Source organism: Mobula hypostoma, chromosome 21 (assembly GCF_963921235.1).
Source record: "Mobula hypostoma chromosome 21, sMobHyp1.1, whole genome shotgun sequence".
Lineage (NCBI taxonomy): Eukaryota > Metazoa > Chordata > Chondrichthyes > Myliobatiformes > Myliobatidae > Mobula > Mobula hypostoma.
Genome location: NC_086117.1, coordinates 20365405 through 20389620, shown reverse-complemented (window position 1 = coordinate 20389620; position 24216 = coordinate 20365405). Strand labels below are relative to the sequence as shown.

The 24216-nt window shown below is 44.4% G+C and overlaps 1 protein-coding gene across 1 annotated transcript in view; it reads right to left on the bottom strand.

The window, feature by feature from the left end:
- The window catches only part of kcnt1b (potassium sodium-activated channel subfamily T member 1b), a 436729-nt gene extending 418752 nt beyond the window's left edge, over positions 1 to 17977 (bottom strand). Inside the window, exon 1 of the mRNA XM_063073587.1 lies at positions 17777 to 17977. The gene's annotated coding sequence lies outside the window, so the exon portion shown is untranslated. The remainder of the gene's footprint in view (positions 1 to 17776) is intronic.
- Positions 17978 to 24216: the final 6239 nt, after the last annotated feature.

Sequence of the window (24216 nt, the reverse complement as noted above, 5' to 3'; positions counted from 1 at the left end):
TACAATGGTGAAAGATTGAGAACTGTTAGTGATAGTACTCAAAGGAACCTCCATGTCAGTTTACATGGATCACTGAAAGTTAACATGCAGATCAGCACACAAGTAGGCTTGTAAACATTATATTGGTCTTCACTACAAATTGAAAAAGTAAAATTGTCTTGAAGCAATTATATAGGACCAGAGGAGATTGCTCCAAGAACATTGTGTGCTGACCTGGTCTCATTAGATCAGCACAGTAGTGTAGCGGTTAGCACAACACTTCGCAGCACCGTCTGTGAGATTGGGATTTGATTCCCACTGCTGTCTGTAAGGAGTCTGTACGTTCTCCCAGTGACTCTGTGGATTTCCTCCGGGTGCTAGAATTTTCTCCCACACTCTAAACATAGAAACATAGAAAATAGGTGCAGGAGTAGGCCATTCGGCCCTTCGAGTCTGCACCGCCATTCAGTACGATCATGGCTGATCATCCAACTCAGAACCCTGTACCTGCCTTCTCTCCATACCCCCGATCCCTTTAGCCACAAGGGCCATATCTAACTCCCTCTTAAATATAGCCAATAAACTGGCCTCAACTGTTTCCTGTGGCAGAGAATTCCACAGATTCACCACTCTCTGTGTGAAGAAGTTCTTCCTCATCTCGGTCCTAAAAGGCTTCCCCTTTATCCTCAAACTGTGACCCCTCGTTCTGGATTTCCCCAACATCGGGAACAATCTTCCTGCATCTAGCCTGTCCAAATCCTTTAGGATTTTATATGTTTCAGTCAGATCCCCCCTCAATCTTTTAAATTCCAGAGGAGTATAAGTCTAGTCAATCCAGTCTTTCATCATATGAAAGTCCTGCCATCCCAGGAATCAATCGGTTCTTTATACTCCCTCTATGGCAAGAATGTCTTTCCTCAGATTAGGGGACCAAAAATGCTCACAATACTCCAGGTGTGGTCTCACCAAGGCCTTGTACAACTGCAGTAGTACCTCCCTGCTCCTGTGCTCGAATCCTCTTGCTATGAATGCCAGCATACCATTCGCCTTTTTCACCGCCTGCTGTACCTGCATGCCCACTTTCAATGACTGGTGTACAATGACACCCAGGTCTCGTTGCACCTCCCCTTTTCCTAAAGATGTACAGTTAGGGTTAATGAGTTGTGGGCATGCTATTTTGGCACGACCAGTGTGCCAGATGTTGAAGGGTGTGAAGGAAGAGAAGTGAGAGTAGTTACTATTACAAGGGAGAAGGTGCTCAAAAAGCTGGAAAAAACCTAAGGATACCAGGCCAGATGAACTGCACCTTAGGATTCCGAAAGAGGTAGTGGTAGAGATTGTAGAGGATTAGAAATGAACTTTCAAAAATCATTGGACTCTGGCATGGTGCCTGAGGACTGAAAAATTGCAGATGTCACTCCATTCTTTAAGAAAGGAGGAAGGCAGCAGAAAGGAAATTATAGACCAGTTAGCCTGACCTCAGTGGTTGGGAAGATGTTGGAGACAATTGTTAAGGATGAGGTTATGGAGTACTTGGTGACACAAGACAAGATAGGACAAAGTCAGCATGGTTTCCTTAAGGGAAAATCTTGCCTGACAAACCTGTTGGAATTCTTTGAGGAGATTACAAGTAGGATAGAAAAAGGGATGCAGTGGATGTTGCATGTTTGGACTTTCAGAAAGCCTTTGACAAGGTGTCACACTGGAGGCCGCCTGCCAAGTTAAGAGCTCATGGTACTACAAGAAAGTTACTGGCATGATTAGAGCATTGGTTGATTGGTAGGAGACAGGGAGTGGGAATAAAAGGATCCTTTTCTGGTTGACTGCCAGTGACTAGTGGTGTTCCACAGGGGTTGGTGTTGGGACCACTTCTTTTTATGTTGTATATCAATGATTTAGATGATGGAAGAGATGTCTTTGTTGCCATGTTTGCAGATGATGTGAAGATTGGTGGCAGGGCAGGTACTGTTGAGGAAACAGGTAGGCTGTAGAAGAACTTAGACAGATTAAGAGAATGGGCAAGAAAGTGGCAAATGAAATACAATGTTAGAAAATGCATGGTCATGCACTTTGGTAGTAGAAATAAATGTGCAGGCTATTTTCTAAATGGGGAGAAAATCCAAAAATCTGAGACACAAAGGGATTTGGGAGTCTATGTTCAAAACACCCTAAAGGCTAACTTGCAAGTTGAGTCAGTGGTAAAGAAGGCAAATGCAATGTTAGCATTCATTTCAAGAGGTCTAAAATACAAGAGCAGGGATGTGATGCTGAAGTTTTATAAGGCACTGGTGAGGCCTCACCTGGGGTATTGTGAACAGTTTTGGGCTCCTCATCTAAGAAAAGACGTGCTGGCATTGGAGAGGGTTCAGATGAGGTACACAAGGATGAATCCGGGAGTGAAAGGGTTCTCATACGAGGAGGGTTTGATGCCTCTGGGTCTGTACTTGCTGGAATTTAGAAGGATGGGGGGGATCCCATTGAAACTTTTCGAATGTTGAAAGGCCTAGACAGAGTAGATGTGGAAAGGATGTTTCCCATGGTGGGAGAGTCTAGGACAAGAGGGCACAGCTTCAGGATAGAGGGGCATCCATTGAAAACAGAGATGCGGAGAAATTTCTTTAGCCAGAGGATGGTGAATTTGTGGAATTTGTTACCACAGGCACCTGTGGAGGCCAGGTCATTGGATGTATTTAAGGCAGAGCTTGATACATTCTTAATTGGATACGGCATCAAAGGTTACGCAGAGAAGGCCAGGAAGTGGGGCTGAGGTGGGAAAAAGAGGATCAGCGATAATGGAATGGTGGAGCAGGCTCAATGGGCCAAATGGCTTACTTCTGCTCCTATGTCTTATGAAAGTGTAGTGACACTTGTGGGCTGCCCAGTACAATTATCCCTGATTTGATTTGATGCAAATGACGCATTTCACTGTATGTTTCCATGTACATGTGACAAATAAAGCTTATCTTTAGATCTTTAGGATATACCTGCAATGGAAGGAGTGCAACTAAGGTTCACCAGATTAATCTGTGGGATGGGGGAGAGATTAAGCTGAATGGGCTTTTGCTCTTGAGTTAAAAATGAAAGGTGATCTCGTTGAAAAGTACAGAATCCTTATAGGGTGCTGCAGGATAGGTCCAAGGATAATGTTTCCCCTAGCTGGGTTGTTTCGGACTAGGACTCACAGGGCCAGCAATTCAGGACTGAGATGACAAGAAATGTTACTTTTTTATTTTTTGTTTTTCTGTATTTGCTCAGTTTGTCTTCTTTTACACATTAGTTATTTGCCAGCCTTTATTTGCAGGTAATTTTTCAGTGATGTTTTTGTACTCCTTTGTCCTACTGTGAATGCCTGCGAGAAAATGAATCTCAGGGTGGTGTATGGTGATATCCACGTACTTTGATAATAAATTTACTTTGAACTCCCAGAAGGCAGTGAACATTTGGAATTTTCCAATGAAGAAGGCTGCAGAGGTTCAGACACTGATTACGTTCAAATTGGAAATTAATAGATTTTCAGATGCTGAAGGAAATAGGATTAGCAGAGGAAAGTGACACTGAGGCAAAAGATAAGTCATGATCTTATTGAGTTGTACAGAAGATCGAGGGGCCGAAAGGCTCACTATATTAAGCCTTTTCGACACAGTGAGATCTCTACTCAGGATGCGGGTCTAGGGTGGAATTCTCTTTGTGACATCTTTTTTCCCCTATTTAAGATTGCTTCATGATGTATTTGAGATTCGTTATTGTATTTGAGAATGTTCCATGTTCATAAAGTCACTGAAGAGGGGTTGGGCAGAAAAAAGTAAAGGACACCTCCTCCATATAATCCTGCCTTAAAAGTACTGTAGTACGTTGACTCGTTCAATATCACTGTGTGTCCGACAGAGTGATCAGCAGCACTGGGGCTCCTCAGGGGACTGTCTTGTCTCTTTTCTCTTCACCATTTACACCTTGGACTTCAACTACTGCACAGAGTCTTGTCATCTTCAGAAGTTTTCTGATGACTCTGCCATAGTTGGATGCATCAGCAAGGGGGATGAGGCTGAGTACAGGGCTACGGTAGGAAACTTTGTCACATGGTGTGAGCAGAATTATCTGCAGCTTAATGTGAAAAAGACTAAGGAGCTGGTGGTAGACCTGAGGAGAGCTAAGGTACCGGCGACCCCTGTTTCCATCCAGGGGGTCAGTGTGGACATGGTGGAGGATTACAAATACCCGGGGATACGAATTGACAATAAACTGGACTGGTCAAAGAACACTGAGGCTGTCTACAAGAAGGGTCAGAGGAGACTGAGGTCCTTTAACATCTGCCGGACAATGCCGAGGATGTTCTACAAGTCTGTGGTGGCCAGTGCTATCATGTTTGCTGTTGTGTGCTGGGGCAGCAGGCTGAGGGTAGCAGACACCAACAGAATCAACAAACTCATTCGTAAGGCCAGTGATGTTGTGGGGATGGAACTGGACTCTCTGACGGTGGTGTCTGAAAAGAGGATGCTGTCCAAGTTGCATGCCATCTTGGACGATGTCTCCCATCCACTACATAATGTACTGGTTGGGCACAGGAGTACATTCAGCCAGAGACTCATTCCACTGAGATGCAACACAGAGCGTCATAGGAAGTCATTCCTGGACATCAAACTTTACAACTCCTCCCTTGGGGGGTCAGACACCCTGAGCCAATAGGCTGGTCCTGGACTTATTTCCTAGCATAATTTACATATTACTATTTAATTATTTATGGTTTTATTACTATTTATTATTTATGGTGCAACTGTAACGAAAACCAATTTCGCCTGGGATCAATAAAGTATGACTATTTATTGCTGTACACATTATGGTAAATTATTTTTCGGAAACCTTGCATTCTTGCCTGTGCACCGAATGAGAGCAGCTTGATGAGCCTTCTTAATATAGTAATAGCTCAACCCAGAATGGGGGTCTGGTTCACCTGTTTGTTTTTGGAGGGGCGGGGGGAATATTTGATAATGGAGAATTAAGTCTTAAACCTGTGTAAAATATAGCAAAAAATCACAAATGCACACAGGTTTAGGTGTAACACTCTTCTATTTAAGATTCTTCCGCCATCTCCACTGGCTTGCTGATGTGACTAGAACAAAAATTGAAGACTATCAGAGATCTGCATACCATTGAGCAATCTCTCATCCTGGCTTATCAGCCTGTTTTGTTCTTTGGTAGTGGATGTGCAGCTGTTGTGTTTTTTTAGCACTCCCTGCATGTCACAGCATAGCCGTGTGAGATATTTCAGCCTGTAAATCTCCTCTCCGTGGGCCACGGATGAAGCAGTTGTCTAAACATTGCACCCAGTGCCACAGCAATAGCTCACAAAACGGACAGGACCAAGTAAAAACATCAGCAGTCTGACTAAACTAGGGGAATTCTGTATTCATCAGAACATAAAATAGCACTGAAGTAGAATTTCCAACTGCCAAATCAACAGTCCATTATGTTGTTGACATCATCAAACAGTGGTTGAAAGACCAGACAAAAGGGAGAAAAAAAATGACATGATATATGAGCAGCACCTGGTGGAGTTCTGTATCAGATGGATGTTTCAGCCTTGTTTGAATCATTAATGTAACTTATTTTTTTGACAATAAGGTTTTAATGCTCAGAAATGAACTGTTGATGACTAGACACAATTTATTATTAACATAAGAGATTCTGTAGATGCTTGAAATCCACACACACAGACAGAGACAGAGACAGAGACACACACACAATACTGGAAGAACTCAACAGATCAGGCGGTATCTATGGAAGGGAATAAACAGACAACATTTCAGGCTGAGACCCTTTATCAGGACGGTAAGGGTGTCGGACCAGAGCATCATTGACTATTCACCCTTTTCCATAGATGTGACCTGACCTGCTGAGCTCCTTCAGCATTTTGTGTGTGTTGCTCACAATTTATTATTGTCACCTGCTGTATAAGCTGTGAAAAATAAAACACATTCAAGCCTGTGGTTGGTTGGCTTTTTTATGTTATTGCTAAAAAGCTATAGACTATAATAGAAGTTATTAGGTGCATAAATTGCAGTGAACTATCTGTCTGAAAAACTGATGGCAGTCATCTACCCAGACATTAAACTTTGGTCATTCATTCGGATCATGTCACCTGAATTTAATTTATTTAAAGCTACAGCTTGGAACAGGTTCTTCCAGCCCAGTGAGCCACAATACCCAGCAACCCTATTCAACACTAGCCTAATGACAGGATAATTTACAATGAACAATTGATCTATTAACTGGTACATCTTTAGACTGTGGGAGCTCCCGGAGGAAAGCCACGTGGTCATGGGGAGAAGGTACAAACTCCTTACAGCCGGTGCCAGAATTGAACTCCGAACGCCCCGAGCTGTGATGCGCTAACAACTGCGCTACTGTGAATCTGACTCAGGTAGTAAGGCAGAGTGTGGGGATGTCTTTCCAGAGGTAGGACAATCCTGATGATCTTAATGCAGTTCATCAGTGTGTCTACACTCCATAAGCATCAGTTTACCAGACACATGGCTGCCATTAAACGCCTCAGCTCAGTAGAAACAATGGACCGAAATAAATCCACTCCACTGTCATCCACTTTCTAATATCTCGAATACTTTACTAACCTGTTGGCTTGTTTGCTCATCTCTTACTGGTGATGCATGCCCTATCCTGATGTTCTGGCTCTTTCCACTCCTAAAATATACCCACACCAGCGTCATTTAAAGATTAGTTTTACCTGTCACAAGTCCGTACTTTGAAACACACAGTGTCATTTTGCACCAACAACCAAGGATTGCGCTGGGCCAGCCCACAGGTGTCGCCATGCTTCCATCACCAACATAGCATACCCACAACTCACTAACCCCAAATGTACATCTTTAGAATGTGGGAGGAAATGCACGCGGTCATGTGGAGAACATACAAACTCCTTACACGCAGCGGTGGGAATTGAACCCTGATCGATGACCGCTGGTGCTGTAAAGCAATTGTGCTAACTGCTAGGCTACCATCCTGCCACCTCTGCACCTACCATTCATCGAATCTATCTGTATCTTCAGCAACCTCCATTTACATGATGTCTTTGTCATAGCTAAAGAAAGACCCAAGAGATCTGATGGAGCCACGAGAAGAGATGAAGGAAAGCCACGTAGAGAGGGAAGAAGCATTCTATAACTGACATATCCTGAATTTACTGGGAAGGAGTCTCATTTCAGTGTAAAGCCTTCCTGATACATTTTGCTGGGATGTCAGTTGGAGATGGTGTGGTCACCCACAACGCTCCTTATGAATTTGCCAAAAGTAATTTTCTCAATGTAATGGACATTTTTAAAAATAACTTTCTCATGGGGGAGCATCGACTCAGACCATGAGTCTGCCATGAGAGGCCTGCATCAGGCATTTTCATGCCCTACAAGACGCAGATTGGAAGTCTGTGTGGACCCCCTCCCCCCCCCTCGACATTCCGTCCCTTGTTATACCCACAACCTTTAGAGTTCAGTGATTCTGAGACCTGCCTGGCTTGCATCCACAGATGTCTGTTCAGAGCTTCTTTTCAGAGGCTCTTGAAGCCTGTGAAAATCTCACCGGATTATTTTCATCTGTTCACATTGACCTTATGTGAGGTTGGAACAGTCAGACCCTGAATGCAGCTGTCTATGAAATTGTCATGGGGAAATATAAGAAATAAGCTGATAGTTATGTGGCGAAATGTTTTTGCAAACCTATAAGCTCAGAAATTAGTTTGGGACTCTTGTTTTCTACTAACCTTGCTGCAGCCAGGTCCATCCCAGAACCCAGAATGATTTGGTACATTAACACAAGAGATTCTGCAGATGCTGGAAATCCAGAGTAAAACACGCAAAATGCTGGAGGAACTCAGCATATCATGGAGAGGAATAAAGAAGCAATGTTTTGGGCTGAGACCAGTCTTGATGAAGGGTCTTGACCCAAAACATCAACTCTTTATTCCTCTCCATAATTGCTGCCTGAACTACTGAGTTGCTCCAGATTTAGTAAGTGTTACTTTGGCACATTAAGTTGAGATACATTACCTGTAGAACATCCTGCATGCAACCAGCTGAATACAGGGTCGGAAACTTGGATCATCATTCCAACACAATAATCTACCCTAGTGAGTTCAGAAAAGTCTCCTGTGAACATCATTGCTGTCCGGAAGCATTAATAGTGAGAATGGGGGTTAAATAACACAGAGTATGGATCTATGGTAGCACTAGGTCTTTGAGCTCCATGTACTTTAGAAGTAGAGGTCTGGCACATCAGGACAGACATTCCTTAATGACAATGCTGACTTTGGTAGTAGGTACCAGTGTATAATTGCTGGAAGGTCCATCCCATTGCACTGGTTCAAAGTGGCAGTCATATTCATACCACAGAGCTGTGCCTCTGAAGAACTTGAAGTACGTTTCATTTGTTATGAAGTGCTTTAGAACTCACACAAGGAGCTACATGAATGTAAGAATTTCTTAATGGTCCTCAAAACAAATCCCTTCAAACTTAAATCTTTTGTGATCAACTGGAAATCCCTTCTTGACAAAGACATTCTGTTTTAATCTTGATGAGCTATCAAACAGCTTTAGAACTATAGCAATACAATTTCCTTCATCACTTACACATAAAAAAAGAGCTAACCTCAATTTATCATCTGTGGATACTGTTAACAATTCAACTGAATTGCAAAAGACCATAATATATAGGAGCAGAATTAGTGCATGTGGCCCATTGAGCCTGGATCATGGCTGATGCAAATTTCCTCTCAGCCCCATTCTCCTGCCTTCTCCCCATATCCCTTCATGTCCTGACAATTCAGTAATCTATCAAACCTCTGCCTTAAATATACTTAAAGACTCAGCTTGCACAGATGCCTGTGGCAAAGAATTCCACAGATTCACCACTCTCTGGCTAAAGAAATTCCTCCTTATCTCTGTTCCAAAAGGACACCCTCTATTCTGAGGCTGTGGCCTCTGGTCTTAGACTCTCCCACCATAGGAAACATCCTCTCCACATCCACTCTATCAAGGCCTTTCAGCATTCGATAGGTTTCAATGAGGCCACCCCTCATTCTTCTGAATTCCAGCAAATACAGGCCCAGAGCCATCAAACGCTCTTCATGTGACAAGCCGTTCAATCCTGGAATCATTTTCATGAACCTCCTTTGAACCTAGTTTCAGCATGTCGTTTATAAGATAAGCAGCCCCAAACTGCACACAATACTCCAAGCCTCACCAGTGCTTTATAAAGTCTCAACATTACATCCTTGCTTTTATATTCTAGTCCTCTTGAAATGAATGCTAATATTGCATTTGCCTTCCTCACCACAGACTCAGCCTGCAAATTAATCTTTAGGGAATCCTGAACAAGGACTCCCGAGTCCATTCGCATCTCAGTTCTTTGTATTTTTGCTCCATTTAGAAAATATTTCATGCTTTCATTTCTTCTACGAAAGTGCATGACCATACTCTTCCCAACTCTGTATTCCATCTGCCATTTCTTTGCCCATTCTCCTAATCTGTCTACGTCCTGAAGCCTCTCTACTTCCTCAAAATTAACTGCCCCTCCACCTATCTTCATATCATCTGCAAACTTTGCAACAAAGCCATGAATTCCCTCATCCAAATCATTGATATATAACGTAAAAAGAATCGGATCCAAAACAGACCCCTGTGGAACACCACTAGTAACCGGCAGCCAGCCAGGAAAGGCTCCCTTCATTGCCACTCTTTGACCTCTGCCAATCAGCTACTACTTTATCCATGCTAGAATCCTTCCTGTAATACCATGGTCTCGTAGCTTGTTAAGCAGCCTCATGTGTGGCGCCTTGTCAAAGGCATGCTGAATATCCAAGTACACAACATCAAACACAAACAGGAGAAAATCTGCAGATGCTGGAAATCCGAGCAACACACACAAAGTACTGAGGAACTCAGCAGGCCACGCAGCATCTAGGAAAAGAGTACAGTTTTGGGCCAAAACCCTTCGGCAGGACTGACACGTCAAATGATTCTTCATTATCTATCCTGCTTGTTATTTCTTCAAAGAATTCCAACAGATTTGTCACGCAAGGTTTTCCCTTGAGGAAACCATGCTGACTATTGCCTATTTTATTATGTGCCTCCAAGTACCCTGAGACCTCATCCTTTAATATTGACTCCAACATCTTCCCTACCAGTGAGGTCAGACTAACTGGCTTATAGTTCCCTTTCTTTGCTTCTCTTTCTTCTTGAAGAGTGGAGTAACATTTGCAACTTTCCAGTCTTCCGGAAACATTCCAGAAACTAGAGATTCTGGAAAGATCATTACTACAATCTCTTCAGCCACCTCTTCCAGAACTCTGGGATGTACATTATTTGGTCCAGGTGACTTCAGATCTTTCAATTTCCGAAGAACCTTCTCTCTAAAAGGTTGGGGAAAGATTATGTTCTGTGAAATGTGGAAAAAACTTTCTCACATTGGTGCCTCTCAGAAAATTGCCACATGGGTCTTTGTTTAGACCTCAACTACTCTCAATATGTATCAAAAATTTTGCTTATAACACCATAATCTTTCCACATTTGTCGTGGATATGAAGCTAAATAGGTGTGTAAACAGTGATGAAAATGCAAATGGGCTTCAAGGGGATATAGAAACCTCAGTGATTAGACAATACAGGAGATGGAGCACAGCATTGAAAAAATACGTCACCAACAGAAGTGGATTGTGGGAAGTGAACAGTGCATCATGCTTGACGGGCTGAGTGGTCTACTTATGTTCTTATTTTCAATTTAAAGAACAGGTCATTTATGGGGTGAGTAATAGATACAAAATGCTGGAGGATCTCAGCGGGTCAGGCAGCATCTATGGAAAAGGGTAAACAGTCGGCATTTTGGCGGAGTGCCTTCCTCAGGACTGGAAAAAAAGAAACTCTCTCATTTATGGGATAAATTCACTTTTTTTTCTCAGTTGCAGGATAGTGATCTTTCGATTTCTCAGTCCTCCTTGGAGGACTGGACGGCTGTCAGAGGTAAATAAAAACAGAGGTAGTTGGATTTCTGGAAGGAATAGGGCAAGAAAACGGTGTGATGTTGGTGTCGTCAATGGGTGGTAGACTAGGTTCAGGAGGTCAAATGGTCCACTGCTGCTTCTTAGGTAAGTGAAAAATACAGTCATTGTTTCAGGCAGCTTGGTTCCAAACGCCAGAATTCTCACCCATCGCCACCAAAACCACCAACTTGCTAAAATTTCAGGCTAGATTCCCCCTTTGAATCTGGTCAGTCTGGGATGCACCCTTGAACACCGATACACACCTCGGTAGCGTAGCGGCTAGCGTTAATAGAATGGGTTGGCTATTACAGCGCCAACCAATCCTCGATCGGGGGTTCCATTCCTGCCGCTGCCCGCAAGGAGTCCCCCCCCCCTCCCATGACCTCCGGGAGAGCTGCGATAGGGTTACAATCAGTGAGCTGGGGGCACGTTGTTGTGGCACCAGAAGCGGGCTCCCCCAGCTAATGTATCTGACACAGAACGACGCGTTTCACTGTGTATTTCAATGTTCACGTGACAAAGAAAGCTAACCTAATCTATCTAAAATATGCAATAAGACGTTTTATAAAGATAAAATGTGAGTTGCGATTACTTTATTGACTTCACTTTGGAACGTGACAATGAGACATTGCAGATGCGTGTTCCGATGCTGATGCTGCACGCAGTATGGAAGGTTATTTTCAAACAGCAGGGTGACCTCAAGGCGACACGGCGGACATCGCCGTGTTTTCCGATAGTTTGCATTAATGTATCCAATAAATCCCTCTGCCTTGCTTCGATCAGAAACCTGCAGGTGTACTTTTTAATTTTTTTTATTACTCCCGTTCGTTACGTGCCGTGTCGTATGAATAGGAGATCATGGTCTTTCCACCACCATGATTGTTGTTGGCACGTTTTTGCACGGAAGTGGTTTGCCATTGCCTTCTTCTGGGCAGCTCCTTTACAAGGCGGGTTACCCCGAGAAATATCAGTACTCTTCAGAGATTGTCTGCCTGGTGCCAGTGGTCGTATTACCAGAACTTGAGATATGCACCAGCTGCTCATACAACCATCTACCATCTGCTCCCTTGACTTCACGTGTCCCTGATCGGGAGGCTGGGCAGGTGCTACACCTTGCCCAAGGGTGACCTGCAGGCTAGCGGAGGGAAGGAGCCGTTTACACCTCCTTTGGTAGAGCTGTATCTCGACCCCGCCACCCACACTACTCTACCAGTGGACGGGGGAGGGGGCCACCACTGCTCTCAAAGCTTTTGCCCATCCGTTGAGCTGAGGCTGGAGTGGGAAACAGTCGGGGTAACCAACCGGAACCGGTCCGAGCTGCCTCCGAGACCCGGTTTTAGTGGAACAGCAGCTGCCCGATCCTGGGAAAACAAAGGCGGCGGGTAATGGGAACCTCCCACAACCCACCCAAACACAGCTGGCAGCTGTCACTCTGTTTGCAAGTTCTGTTGATGAGTTCAGACCACCGCTTACAAAATGAAACCGGTTGGAAGCAGAGGCCGCTGTTGATTCTGGCGCCGGGCTTTGCCCCCGCCCTGTCTCTCCGACCTCCAGATCCCCCCGGTTCTAGGGCTGCTGAGATACCTGCCTCTGCCGTTCCATACTGGGCGCCTGGGGCTTGCGAGGAGAAGCGAAGGCGTGGGCACTGGTCCCGGAGATGGTGGTGGAGGAAACCGTGAACAGACAGAATGGCGTGGGAGCGGGAAGGAGAACGACAATGATAGGTGAGGGAAACCGCGAGAAGGACGTTGTGGACAGAGGGCAGGAGCTGTTCAAAACAGTCACTTCGTCCTCACAGCTGTGGCGGGGGGGGGGGGTCACACCGAAGAAACCTAATGCTGCCTGCCAGGTTGGAAGAGGTGCCTCACCCAGAGGGGTGTCTAGGATAGTGGGTGTGGGAGAAAGGAACTACACCTTCTCAAGCTGCAGGGGAAAGTGTCAGAGGATGGAGAGTGATGGACCAGGGGAATCACAAACAGCGTGGACCCTGTGGAAAGTGGAGAATATGGGGAAAGGGGAGAGTGTGACTGGTAGTGGGATGACATTGTAGCTGGTAGAAACAGCACGGCAGAAAATGGTGGGGTGAAAGGCAGGACCAAGGGAATCTGTTCTGTCTGGGCAAGGGGTGGGTGGGTGGGGGGCAAAGAGACTGCAGGGAATGTATGTGGGCACCTCATCAACTTTGGCAGAGAGAAAGCCACATTTCTGGAAGGAGGAGCCTCAACTCAAGATGTGGAGACTCAACTCAATGGCATTCATACTCAATTTTTCAATTTCATGTAACCTTAGTGTTCTCCTCCCCCCACACGTCCACTCATCCACCTAGTTTCCTTTGTCTTCATCTCTTCCTTCCTCCTCTCCCTCCTGGTTTCAATAGACAATAGACAATAGGTGCAGGAGTAGGCCATTTGGCCCTTCGAGCCAGCACCGTCATTCACTGTGATCATAGCTGATCATCCACTATCAGTATCCAGTTCCTGCCTTATCCCCATAACCTTTGATTCCACTATCTTTAAGAGCTCTATCCAGCTCTTTTTTTGAAAGCATCCAGAGACTTGGCCTCCACAGCCTTCTGGGGCAGAGCATTCCATATATCCACCACTCTCTGGGTGAAAAAGTTTTTCCTCAACTCTGTTCTAAATGGCCTATCCCTAATTCTTAAACTGTGGCCTCTGGTTCTGGACTCACCCATCAGTGGGAACATGCTTCCTGCCTGCAGTGTGTCCAATCCCTTAATAATCTTATATGTTTCAATAAGATCCCCTCTCAGCCTTCTAAATTCCAGAGTATACAAGCCCAGTCGCTCCAATCTTTCGACATATGACAGTCCCGCCATCCCGGGCATTAACCTTGTGAACCTATGCTGCACTCCCTCAATAGCAAGAATGTCCTTCCTCAAATTTGGAGACAAAACGGCACATAGTACTCCAGATGTGGTCTCACCAGGGCCCTGTACAGCTGCAGAAGGACCTCTTTGCTCTTATACTCAATTCCCCTTGTTATGAAGGCCAGCATGCCATTAGCTTTCTTCACGGCCTGCTGTACTTGCATGCCTACTTTCAGTGACTGATGTACAAGAACACCTAGATCTCGTTGTGCTTCCCCTTTTCCTAACTTGACTCCATTTAGATAATACTCTGCCTTCCCGTTCTTACCACCAAAGTGGATAACCTCACATTTATCCACATTAAACTGCATCTTCCCACTCACCCAGCCTGTCCAAGTCACCCTGCATTCTCATAACATCCTCCTCACGTTTCACACTGCCTCCCAGCTTTGTGTCATCGACAAATTTGCTAATGTTACTTGTAATTCCCTCATCTAAATCATTAATATATATTGTAAACAGCTGCAGTCCCAGCACTGAACCCTGCGGTACCCCACTGGTCACCGCCTGCCATTCTGAAAGGGACCCGTTAATCGCTACTCTTTGTTTTCCGTCAGCCAGTCAATTTTCAATCCATGTCCGTACTCTGCCCCCAATACCATGTGCCCTAATTTTGCCCACTAATCTCCAATATGGGACTTTATCAAAGGCTTTCTGAAAGTCCAGGTACACTACATCCACTGGCTCTCCCTTGTCCATTTTCATAGTTACATACTCAAAAAATTCCAGATTAGTCAAGCACGATTTCCCCTTCATAAATCCATGCTGACTCAGACCAATCCTGTTACTACTATCCAGATGTGTCATAATTTCATCTTTTAGAATTGACTCCAGCATCTTTCCCACCACCGACGTCAGGCTAGCCGGTCTATAATTCCCTGTTTTCTCTCTTCCTCCCTTCTTGAAGAGAGGGACAACATTAGCCACCCTCCAATCCACAGGAACTGATCCTGAATCTATAGAACATTGGAAAATGATTACCAATGCGTCCACGATTTCTAAAGCCACCTCCTTAAGTACCCAGGGATGCAGACCATCAGGTCCCGGGGACTTATCAGCCTTCAGACCCAACAGCCTATGCAACACCATTTCCTGCCTAATATAAATTTCTTTCAATTCATCCATTACCCTAGGTCTTTTGGCCACTATTACATCTGGGAGATTGTTTGTGTCTTCCCTAGTGAAGACAGATCCAAGGTACCTGTTCAACTCGTCTGCCATTTCCTTGTTCCCCATAATAAATTCACACGCTTCTGTCTTCAAGGGCCCAATTTTGGTCTTAACTATTTTTTCCTTTTCACATACCTAAAGAAGCTTTTACTATCCTCCTTTATATTCTTGGCTAGTTTACCTTCGTACCTCATTTTTTCTCCGTGTATTGCTTTTTTAGTTACCTTCTGTTGCTCTTTAAAAGTTTCTCAATCCTCTGGCTTCTCACTCGTCTTTGCTATGTTATACTTCTTCTCTTTTATTTTTATGCTGTCCATTACTTCCCTTGTCAGCCACAGCCTCCCTTTACTCCCCTTAGGATCTTTCTTCCTCTTTGGAATGAACTGATCCTGCACCTTCCGCATTATTCCCAGAAACACTTGCCATTACTATTCCACTGTCATCCTGCTAAGGTATTGTTCCATTGAACTTTGTCCAGCTCCTCCCTCATAGCACCATAGTTCCCTTTGTTCAACTGTAATACTGACACTCCCGAGTTTCCCTTCTCCCTCTCAAATTGTAGATTAAAACTTATCATATTATGGTCACTACATCCTAATGGCTCCCTTACCTCTTTTCATCTATCATCCCCTCCCATCTTGGATCCACCCATCACCTACTATCTTCTATCCCCTCCCTGATTGTGCAATCTTTCCTGTTCCATCAGCCCTGATACAGGGTTTCTACCTGAAACATCAACTTACAACTTTTGCCTCTGCAGATGCTGCTCAACCCACTGAGACTTTCCGGCTATTGGTTCTATTTTGTTCCAGATTGCAGGACCTGCCATCTCTCTTATCTTCAAATGTGAAGGTTAGGTAGTCTTGATATTGGTGTTTAACACTCATAGTTACAATTACCTCCTACTATCCACTAGCACTTCATCTCCACTCTGTAGCCATTACTACAACACCCTGGGGAGCAGAGAACTGGACTTGTCCAAAGTTCAGAAACACTTCTGCTGCCCTCTCACTCTCCATCAAGAGGATACTTCCATCAGATCTTTTGGGAACTGGAACTGGAAGATGTTAAGATGTTATTCCTTCACTATGTGTGCCCACGACTATAGCCACCAAAACTTTGCCTGCTGCCTAAAATCATTTGTAGAAAGAGCTTGAGGTGAGGTCATAGTTTTTTTTTTACTGTGACTTACACAGAATGTCTTACCTGCAAAGTGACATCCAGAGGCGTTCTGCCCAGAGGTATTTGTTGCGTAGCCTGTGGTTGAATTGGCTGGTCCAGGTCAGGTTAAAGTTGTCTTCATCTGACTGGCTTTAACAGTCAAAGCTCGGGGCTGGGGATGGGAGAAACTTGTCCTTGGCTAGGTCTCCATTCTTTCTTTCCACTAATGCAAGTGTCACTCACTGGCACGGGCACCTCTGCACTTTGTACCAACCTCAAGTCAAAACTTGCATACGGTGCAGCTGAGGTGATAACAGCACCATTGTACTCAGGGGCTGCTGGAGGTGGATTGTCCACATGCAATGTTAGTGAAGCAGTAAGACAGCTAATGACAAAGACTACAACGTAGCGCAGTTGCGGAAGCCAAGTGAAAAACGCGGGCTCAACCAGAAGTATTGAAAGGCCTGCTAACGTCTCCCCAGGGATGGAACAGAATCAGATTCAGATTTATTTATCAAATGTACATCGAAGTATACAGTGAAAGACAACATTTATATTAGCAAACAACATGCCCAAGGATGTGCTGGGGGCAGCCCGCAAGTGTTGCCACATGTTCTAGCGTTAACATAGCATGCCCACCATGATCAGCAGAGCACAGAACACAGCAAAACAGAACATACAGAGCAACAAAACAGCAACGATGAAACAAGCGCCATTCCTCCCTCCCACTCACCCACCCACATTCATAGTCCTCTAACCACAGGACAGGTCATCTTCTCCCGCCTCCAGCAGTCTCGTGGATTTGCATACACTGGGACTTTGACTTCACCCAGCGGACTCGAAGAGATTCACAGACTAAGGGCTTCGTCACTGCTCTGCATACCAGAGGTATAATGGGTGCTGAAATGAGAAGGTGATTGAGAACCACCTTCTTGTCAACTGAGTGGCCGACAAGGCTCCTCCAGAAGGGCACTGTAGTATATCTGGAGTAAAAATATAGCCAGACCAATAAGAACGAGAGGCAAGGCTTCCCAAATAGAGGTCTTATTTATAGACTCTTTAATGAAATAAATCTAAGTGCACTAGATGCTGTGCTGGGATTTGACCTCCTGCTTCCAGATCATTACTCAGACTTCTATCATTAGTCCAGTAACTTAAACACAACCCCATCTTGTTCACAGTCTGGACATCTGTTGCTGATCACTACACTGGAAGATAAGATTGATGCCTCAGCTGGGAAAATGTAAGGCTGAGGGCTTAGACACCTGAACCCTCTGTAACCCAAAGTAGCAATGCAGGCAGCAGTGTCATTTGACTAGATCAGAGCCAAGAGCAAAGGGCTGCAGGAGACAGAAATAGCGCCACTGGACAAACAATATAGCCTTGCATCTTGATTGGAAAGATCATGTTGGCCCAATTGCAAGCTCTTAGTACATATTCATCAAAAAGGCCAAGAGATAGTGTTAGGTAACTGATCATTTCTATGTCTCGCTAAAATTAACAAAAATCATAAGATAATCTTGTTTAGGATTAACTCACCGATACAGTTAGCCAGTCGCTCGCCTTACATTTAGGACTCACGTCTGAAAGTCTGGTTAATCCTGTTGGGGTATCAAGTGTGAGTTTCACAAGTGTTGTATTATTCCAATTTTAACTTTCATCTCTCTCTCCCCTACACACGCAGAGTGGTTTTCTCTATGTCAGTGCACTGCTCTGTATCTCAGACTGGTGCTCTCTCTCTCTCCCCACTGCACTGCACGCGCTGGTGCTCCGCCCTCTCACACACAGACTGTGCTAAGATGGGCTTTTAGATATCTAATATGTTTTTGCTGGGCACTTTGCATTTGTTCTCCTTGTTTTTTTTGTAAAACACCTGCTACATCTGGGTGCAATTAAACCGTTGCCGTATATTTATAATACAAGCTATTGTGAATCAGTCACTAAGATAGAGTACCAATCAAGCAAGATATCCTTTGAGTTGAATTTCCACTCAGCTGCCTTTACCCAAAGCAACAATAATTAATAATTTTCAGCAACAAACAGCAAAGATCAGCTGCAGCTGTTTCTGTTATTTTGATTGTTTTCGGCCTGTAATTCACTAGTAAATCTATTATCCATTGATATGGGAAACTTCATAATTTGCATTTATCAAGTGTCTTTAAAGGAGTACATAAAATAATTCAAAGCTCATCTTGCTCAGTCATTAAGTCAAGTCTGACTCTTCGTGACCTTGTGGACCGGAGAGGGTACAGAGGGTTTTCATGGCAAGATATGGAAGTAGATTGCCAGGTCTTTCTCCCACGCAGATACTGCTGCTGCCCAGGTTGGGACCCGGCTGGGTTTGAACTCAGGACCTTCTGCCTTGAAGTCTAATGCTGATGCCACTACACCACCAGCCGGCCCACAAAGCTCATCACAGGTAGAATGTTTTCAAAGGGATTGTGATGCATGAACTCAGGATTACAAAGACTGACGGCCATAGCTATGGTCAAAGGTTGAGGTGTAGTCCGTACATTTCTTATGGAGCATGTTGTATGATATGGGCAACAATGTTCTTTCCATGACCACGATTGTTCTTGACAAAATTTTTCTACAGAAGTAGCTTGCCATTGCCTTCTTCTATGCAGTGTCTTTACAAGATGGGTGACCCTGCCATTCAGAGATTGTCTGCTTGGTGTCAGTGGCTGCGTAACCAAAACTTGTGATATGTAACAACTGCTTATATGATCACCTACCCCCATGGCTTCACATGACTCTGATCAGGGCCTAAGCAGGTGCTCCACCTTGCCAAAGGGTGACCTGCAGGTTAGCGGTGGAAAGGAGCACCTTATACCTCCTAGGGTAGAGATGTGTCTCCATCCTGTCACCCAATTGATCACTATAGGAGACCCAAATCCCAGTATTAAAGGCTAGAGTTGATGGCTGCAGGTGAAAAAGAGCACTTTACATCTTCTTTGGTAGAGACGTACTTCCACCACACCACTGAGATTTAGGGGCATCTTAAAAAGGAGGGAGGCAGGGAGAATTGGAGATTTAAGGAGGGTATTTTCTTATAAGGTAGTTTCACCAGTGGTGGAGCAATCAAACGTAATGGTGCACAAATTTTCTGATTTGGCATATCAGGTGCAGGGGTTGTAGGGGCTAGCGGACATTACATAGCTGTTGGAGATCAAAGAGAATGGGAGGAATTGAAACAATTATTTTGAAACCGAGATCCATTATAGATCAGCAAATACAGATCCAGTGGGTGAACAGGATGGTAGGAGTGAAAGTAACGTGGGTTACTCTCCTCCTACAATCTGCTGATTCAAAGTTCAAAGTAAATTTATTATCAAAGTACATATATGTTACTTGAGATAATTTCTTGCAGACATTTACAGAAAAAAACTATAGAATTAACAAAAAAACTATACATAAACAAAGACTGACAAACAACCAACGTGCAAAAGAAAATAATCCTGAGAACATGAACCATAGGGAGCCCTTGACAGTGAGCTTGTCTGCTGTAGAATCAGTTCACAGTTGTATGATCAAAGTTATCCCCGCTGGTTCAGGAGCCTGATGATTGAGGGGTAATAAATGTTCCTGAACCTGGTGGTGTGGGATCCAAGGCTTCTGGACCGTTTGCCCAGTGGTAATAGTGAGAAAAGGGCATGGACTGAACGGTGGGAGTTTTGGATGACGGGTGCTGCTTTCTTGTGGCAGTGCTCCATGTAGATGTATTCAATGGTGGGGAGGGCTTTATTTGTGATGGATTGGGTGGTATCCATCATTTTCTGTAGCCTTTTCCATTCCTGGATGTTGGTAGTTCAATACCAGGCCATGATGCAAAGAATGAAGCTACTCTCCACTGTGCATCTATAGAAGTTTATCAGAGTGGTGACATGCCAAATCCCTCACTCACTCATCCCTCCCCACTGATCTCTCTCCTGCAAGTTGACCACCTGCCCTACACCACCATCCAGAAACCCCAAACAGTCCTTCCAGTTGAGATAACACTTCACCTGCGGGTCTTTTGGTGTCATCTATTGTACCGGGTGCTACCGGTGGGGCCTCCTCCACACTGGTGAGACCTGATATAGACTGGGGGAAGCACTTCACCGAGTACCTTCATTCTCCACCGTAGAAAGCAGGATCTCCTAGTGGCTACTCACTTCAATTCAAACTTCCCATTATAACATATCTAACCCTTGCCTCTAGTGACATGATGAGGTCAAACTCAGGTTGGAGAAGCAACACCTCATTTTCCATTTGGGTAGCTTCCAATCTGATGGCATGAGCATCAAATTCTTGAGCTTCTAGTAATTATTCCACTACCCCTCTGCCTTTTTCCATTCCCAATTCTGGTTACCCTTGCACTCCTTCTCTTCAGCCATCACCTCTCTCTGGTGCCCCTCCTCCTTCTCTTTATTTTGTGGTCCACTGTCCTCCTCCATTAGATTCCTTCTTCTTCAGTTATTTAACTCTTCCACTGATCACATCCCAGCTTCTCCTTTCATCCTTCCTCCCTCATCCACGTACCTACCCTCTCCCTCACTGGTCTCGTCTATCCCCTATCAGTTTACCCTTCTTCCCCTTCTCTCCAGTCCTGGTGAAGGGTTTCAGCCTGAAACGTCAACGGTTGATTCCCTCCATAGACACTGCCTGACCTGTTGAGCTCCAGAATTGTGTATTGCTCCGATTTCTTCCACCTTTCACTCCTCCTGTCTCAATTTTGTCTTCCCTCATCATCACTTCTGAATTTAATCCCCCTTACCTATCCCTCACCTACCACACCATTACTTCTAGTCATGGATATGCTAAATCACTGCTGCAAAATTGGACTCTACAACAAAGAGACTGAAGATAATTTGCTCTTTAATGAGCAATAGATTCACCTACCCATGAAGAGCACGAAAAAGATGGGAGGAGATCTCACTGAAACTTACAAAGCTCTTAATGGGTTTGACATCCAGGGAGGATGTTTCCTCTGACAGAGTCTACAACCATGGTGCACACTTTGATAGTAAGAGATTGGCCACGTAGGACTGAGAGGAGACATTTTTTTTGCTGAGCTTAATGAACCTTCGCAATTTTCTATCCCGAACTAAAACCCAGTGTTCTTGGGTATTAAATATCAAAGGATATGAGGTAGTGCTGGAAAATAATAATGAGGCAGAAGATCTTAGTGAATGGCAGAGGAAGTTTGGTGGGTCATATAGCTTACTCCTGCTCTGACTAAAGTGCCATGCATGCATATTAAAATTGTATTAGTTGGAATCAAATTTCATTTTGCATTAGTTGGAAACTAACTCCTCTTTCAGTTTTAATTAAAAGCAAAGAATCTGCTTGTTAATGGATTTCCAACTTACTGCATCCAAAAGAAATTATTTTTGCATAATGAATTTTGTCTGTAGCTCCAAGCTACACAAACAGATGAATAAGAAACTAGAGAAGCTAATTAAATAACTCTTAGCACCAGGAAATGTTTGTCAGGATTGTCAGTGGTAAGCAGCAGGCTGGCGGCACAATGCTTGTGGTTGAGTAAGAGACAAGAGTCAAAATACAAAGATAAAAGAATTATAAATCTCTGAGTCCTTGAGCATGGATGGCTTTGCCAAGTTGAAATAGGAAAACTTCAAATTCTCTGCTAATATCACAACTTCCACCTTCCCGTGCCATCATCCTGCACCACTACCCTGTTCTTGAAATATTTTTTCCTGGGTGAATTTAGATCTATTCCCCTTTAAAACGCTTTCTCCACTTGACTATAGTGCCCATTCCTTTCAACCTTACAAAACCATAAGACATAGGAGCACAATTAGGACATTCGGTCCATTGAGTCTGCTCTGCCATTTCATCACTGCTGATCCATTTCCCCCTCAGCCCCAATCTCCTGCCTTCTCCCCGTAACCTATCATGTCCTGACTAATCAATAACTTATCAAACCTCCACCTTAAATAATCAAATGAACTGATCTCCACAGCCATCTATGGCAACGAATTCCACAGATTCAATACCCTCTGGTAAAAGAAATTCCTCCTCATCTCAGTTCCAAATGGACATCCCTCTATTCTGAGTTTGTGCCCTTTGGTCCTAGACACTCCCACCATAGGAAACATCCTCTCTTCATTCACTCTGTCTAGGTCTTTCAACATTTGATAGGTTTCAATGAGATCCCGCCTCATTCTTCTAAATTCCAATCAGAAAAGGCCCAGAACCACCAATCGCACCTCATATGATAACCCTTTCATTCCCGGAATCATTCATGTTGATTGCTAACACCACCGATATAAAACACACAGGAGGTCAGGCAGCATTAACACAAGGCCCGATGAAGGCTCTCAGCCTGAAATGTTGACTGTTTATTCCCCTCCACAGACACTGCCCGAATTGCTGACATCTTCCATCATTTTGTGTGTTGCTCAAACTCTGACGGAGGGTATCTGATCTTTAACGTGAACTTCACCTCTCTTTGCACAGAAGCTGCCCATTGGAAGAATTTTAAAACATAAACACAAGGAATTCTGCAGATGCTGGAAATTCAAGCAACACACATCAAAGTTGCTGGTGAACGCAGCAGGCCAGGCAGCATCTCTAGGAAGAGGTACAGTTGACGTTTCGGGCCGAGACCCTTCGTCAGGACTAACTGAAGGAAGGAAGAGCTAGTAAGAGATTTGAAAGTGGAAGGGGGAGGGGGAGATCCAAAATGAGAGGAGAAGACGGGAGGGGGAGCTCTGTCCCTCTGACTATACCCCTTGCCCATCCTCTGGGTTCCCCCCCTCCCCCTTTTCCTTCTCCCTGGGCCTCCTGTCCCATGATCCTCTCATATCCCTTTTGCCAATCACCTGTCCAGCTCTTGGCTCCATCCCTCCCCCTCCTGTCTTCTCCTATCATTTTGGATCTCCCCCTCCCCCTCCAACTTTCAAATCTCTTACTAGCTCTTCTTTCAGTTAGTCCTGACGAAGGGTCTCGGCCAGAAACGTCGACTGTACCTCTTCCTAGAGATGCTGCCTGGCCTGCTGCGTTCACCAGCAACTTTGATGTGTGTTGCATTGGAGGAATTTGTGTGTTTAACCTGCAGCCTGAATCTGTCATTTACTTGGGGCCTAGCCTGTCCCCTTGGTTACAGCTCAGATCAGGACAGCACATAAAGATAATCTCTTGTACAGAAGTGGTGAACTCTCAAAAAAGTTGGGTTTTTTTCCCCAGGCCTTTTACAGAGTGCATTTCGAGTGAGAGCTGAAGGATATTCCACTGATGCAAGACCTCTAGCAAATTATAATATTTGTGTTACAACAGTTACAAGCAGATTTGAACAACCCACACTTTGTGCAATTTTACCCATTTTCCCTGCAACTGGCTACTCTCATTACGGTTTTGCCCTCTGTCCTGGCTCATCTTATCTCAGCATCAGTCCCAAGCAAATTTATTATCAAAGTACGTGGTCAGTATGTCACATATAAGCCCTGAAATGCATTTCCTTTTGGGCATACACAGTAAATCCAAGACGCACAATAGAATGAATGAAAGACCACACCCAACAGGACAGACAAACAACCAATATGCAAAGGATGACCAACTGTGCAAATACAAAAGAGAAATAAATAGATAAATATTGATCACATGAGATGAAAGGAACCTGAAAGTGAGCCCATAGCTTGTAGGAACAATTCAGTGATGGGGTGAGTGAAGTTGGATGAAGTTATCTACACTAGTTTAAGAGCCTGATAGTTGAGGGACAGAAACTGTTTCTGAACCTGCTGGTACAAGTCCTGGAGCGCCTGTATTTTCTTCTGGTTGGCAGCAATGAGAGGAGATCATGTCCTGGATGGAAGGGGTCCCTGATGATGGATGCCACTTTCCTGCAACAGTGCTCCTTGTAGATGTGCTCAATGGTGGGGAGGGCTTTACCCGTGATGGACTGGGCCATATCCACTACTTTTTGTGAGCTTTTCCATTCAAGGACATTGGTGTTTCCGTAACAGACCGAGATGCAA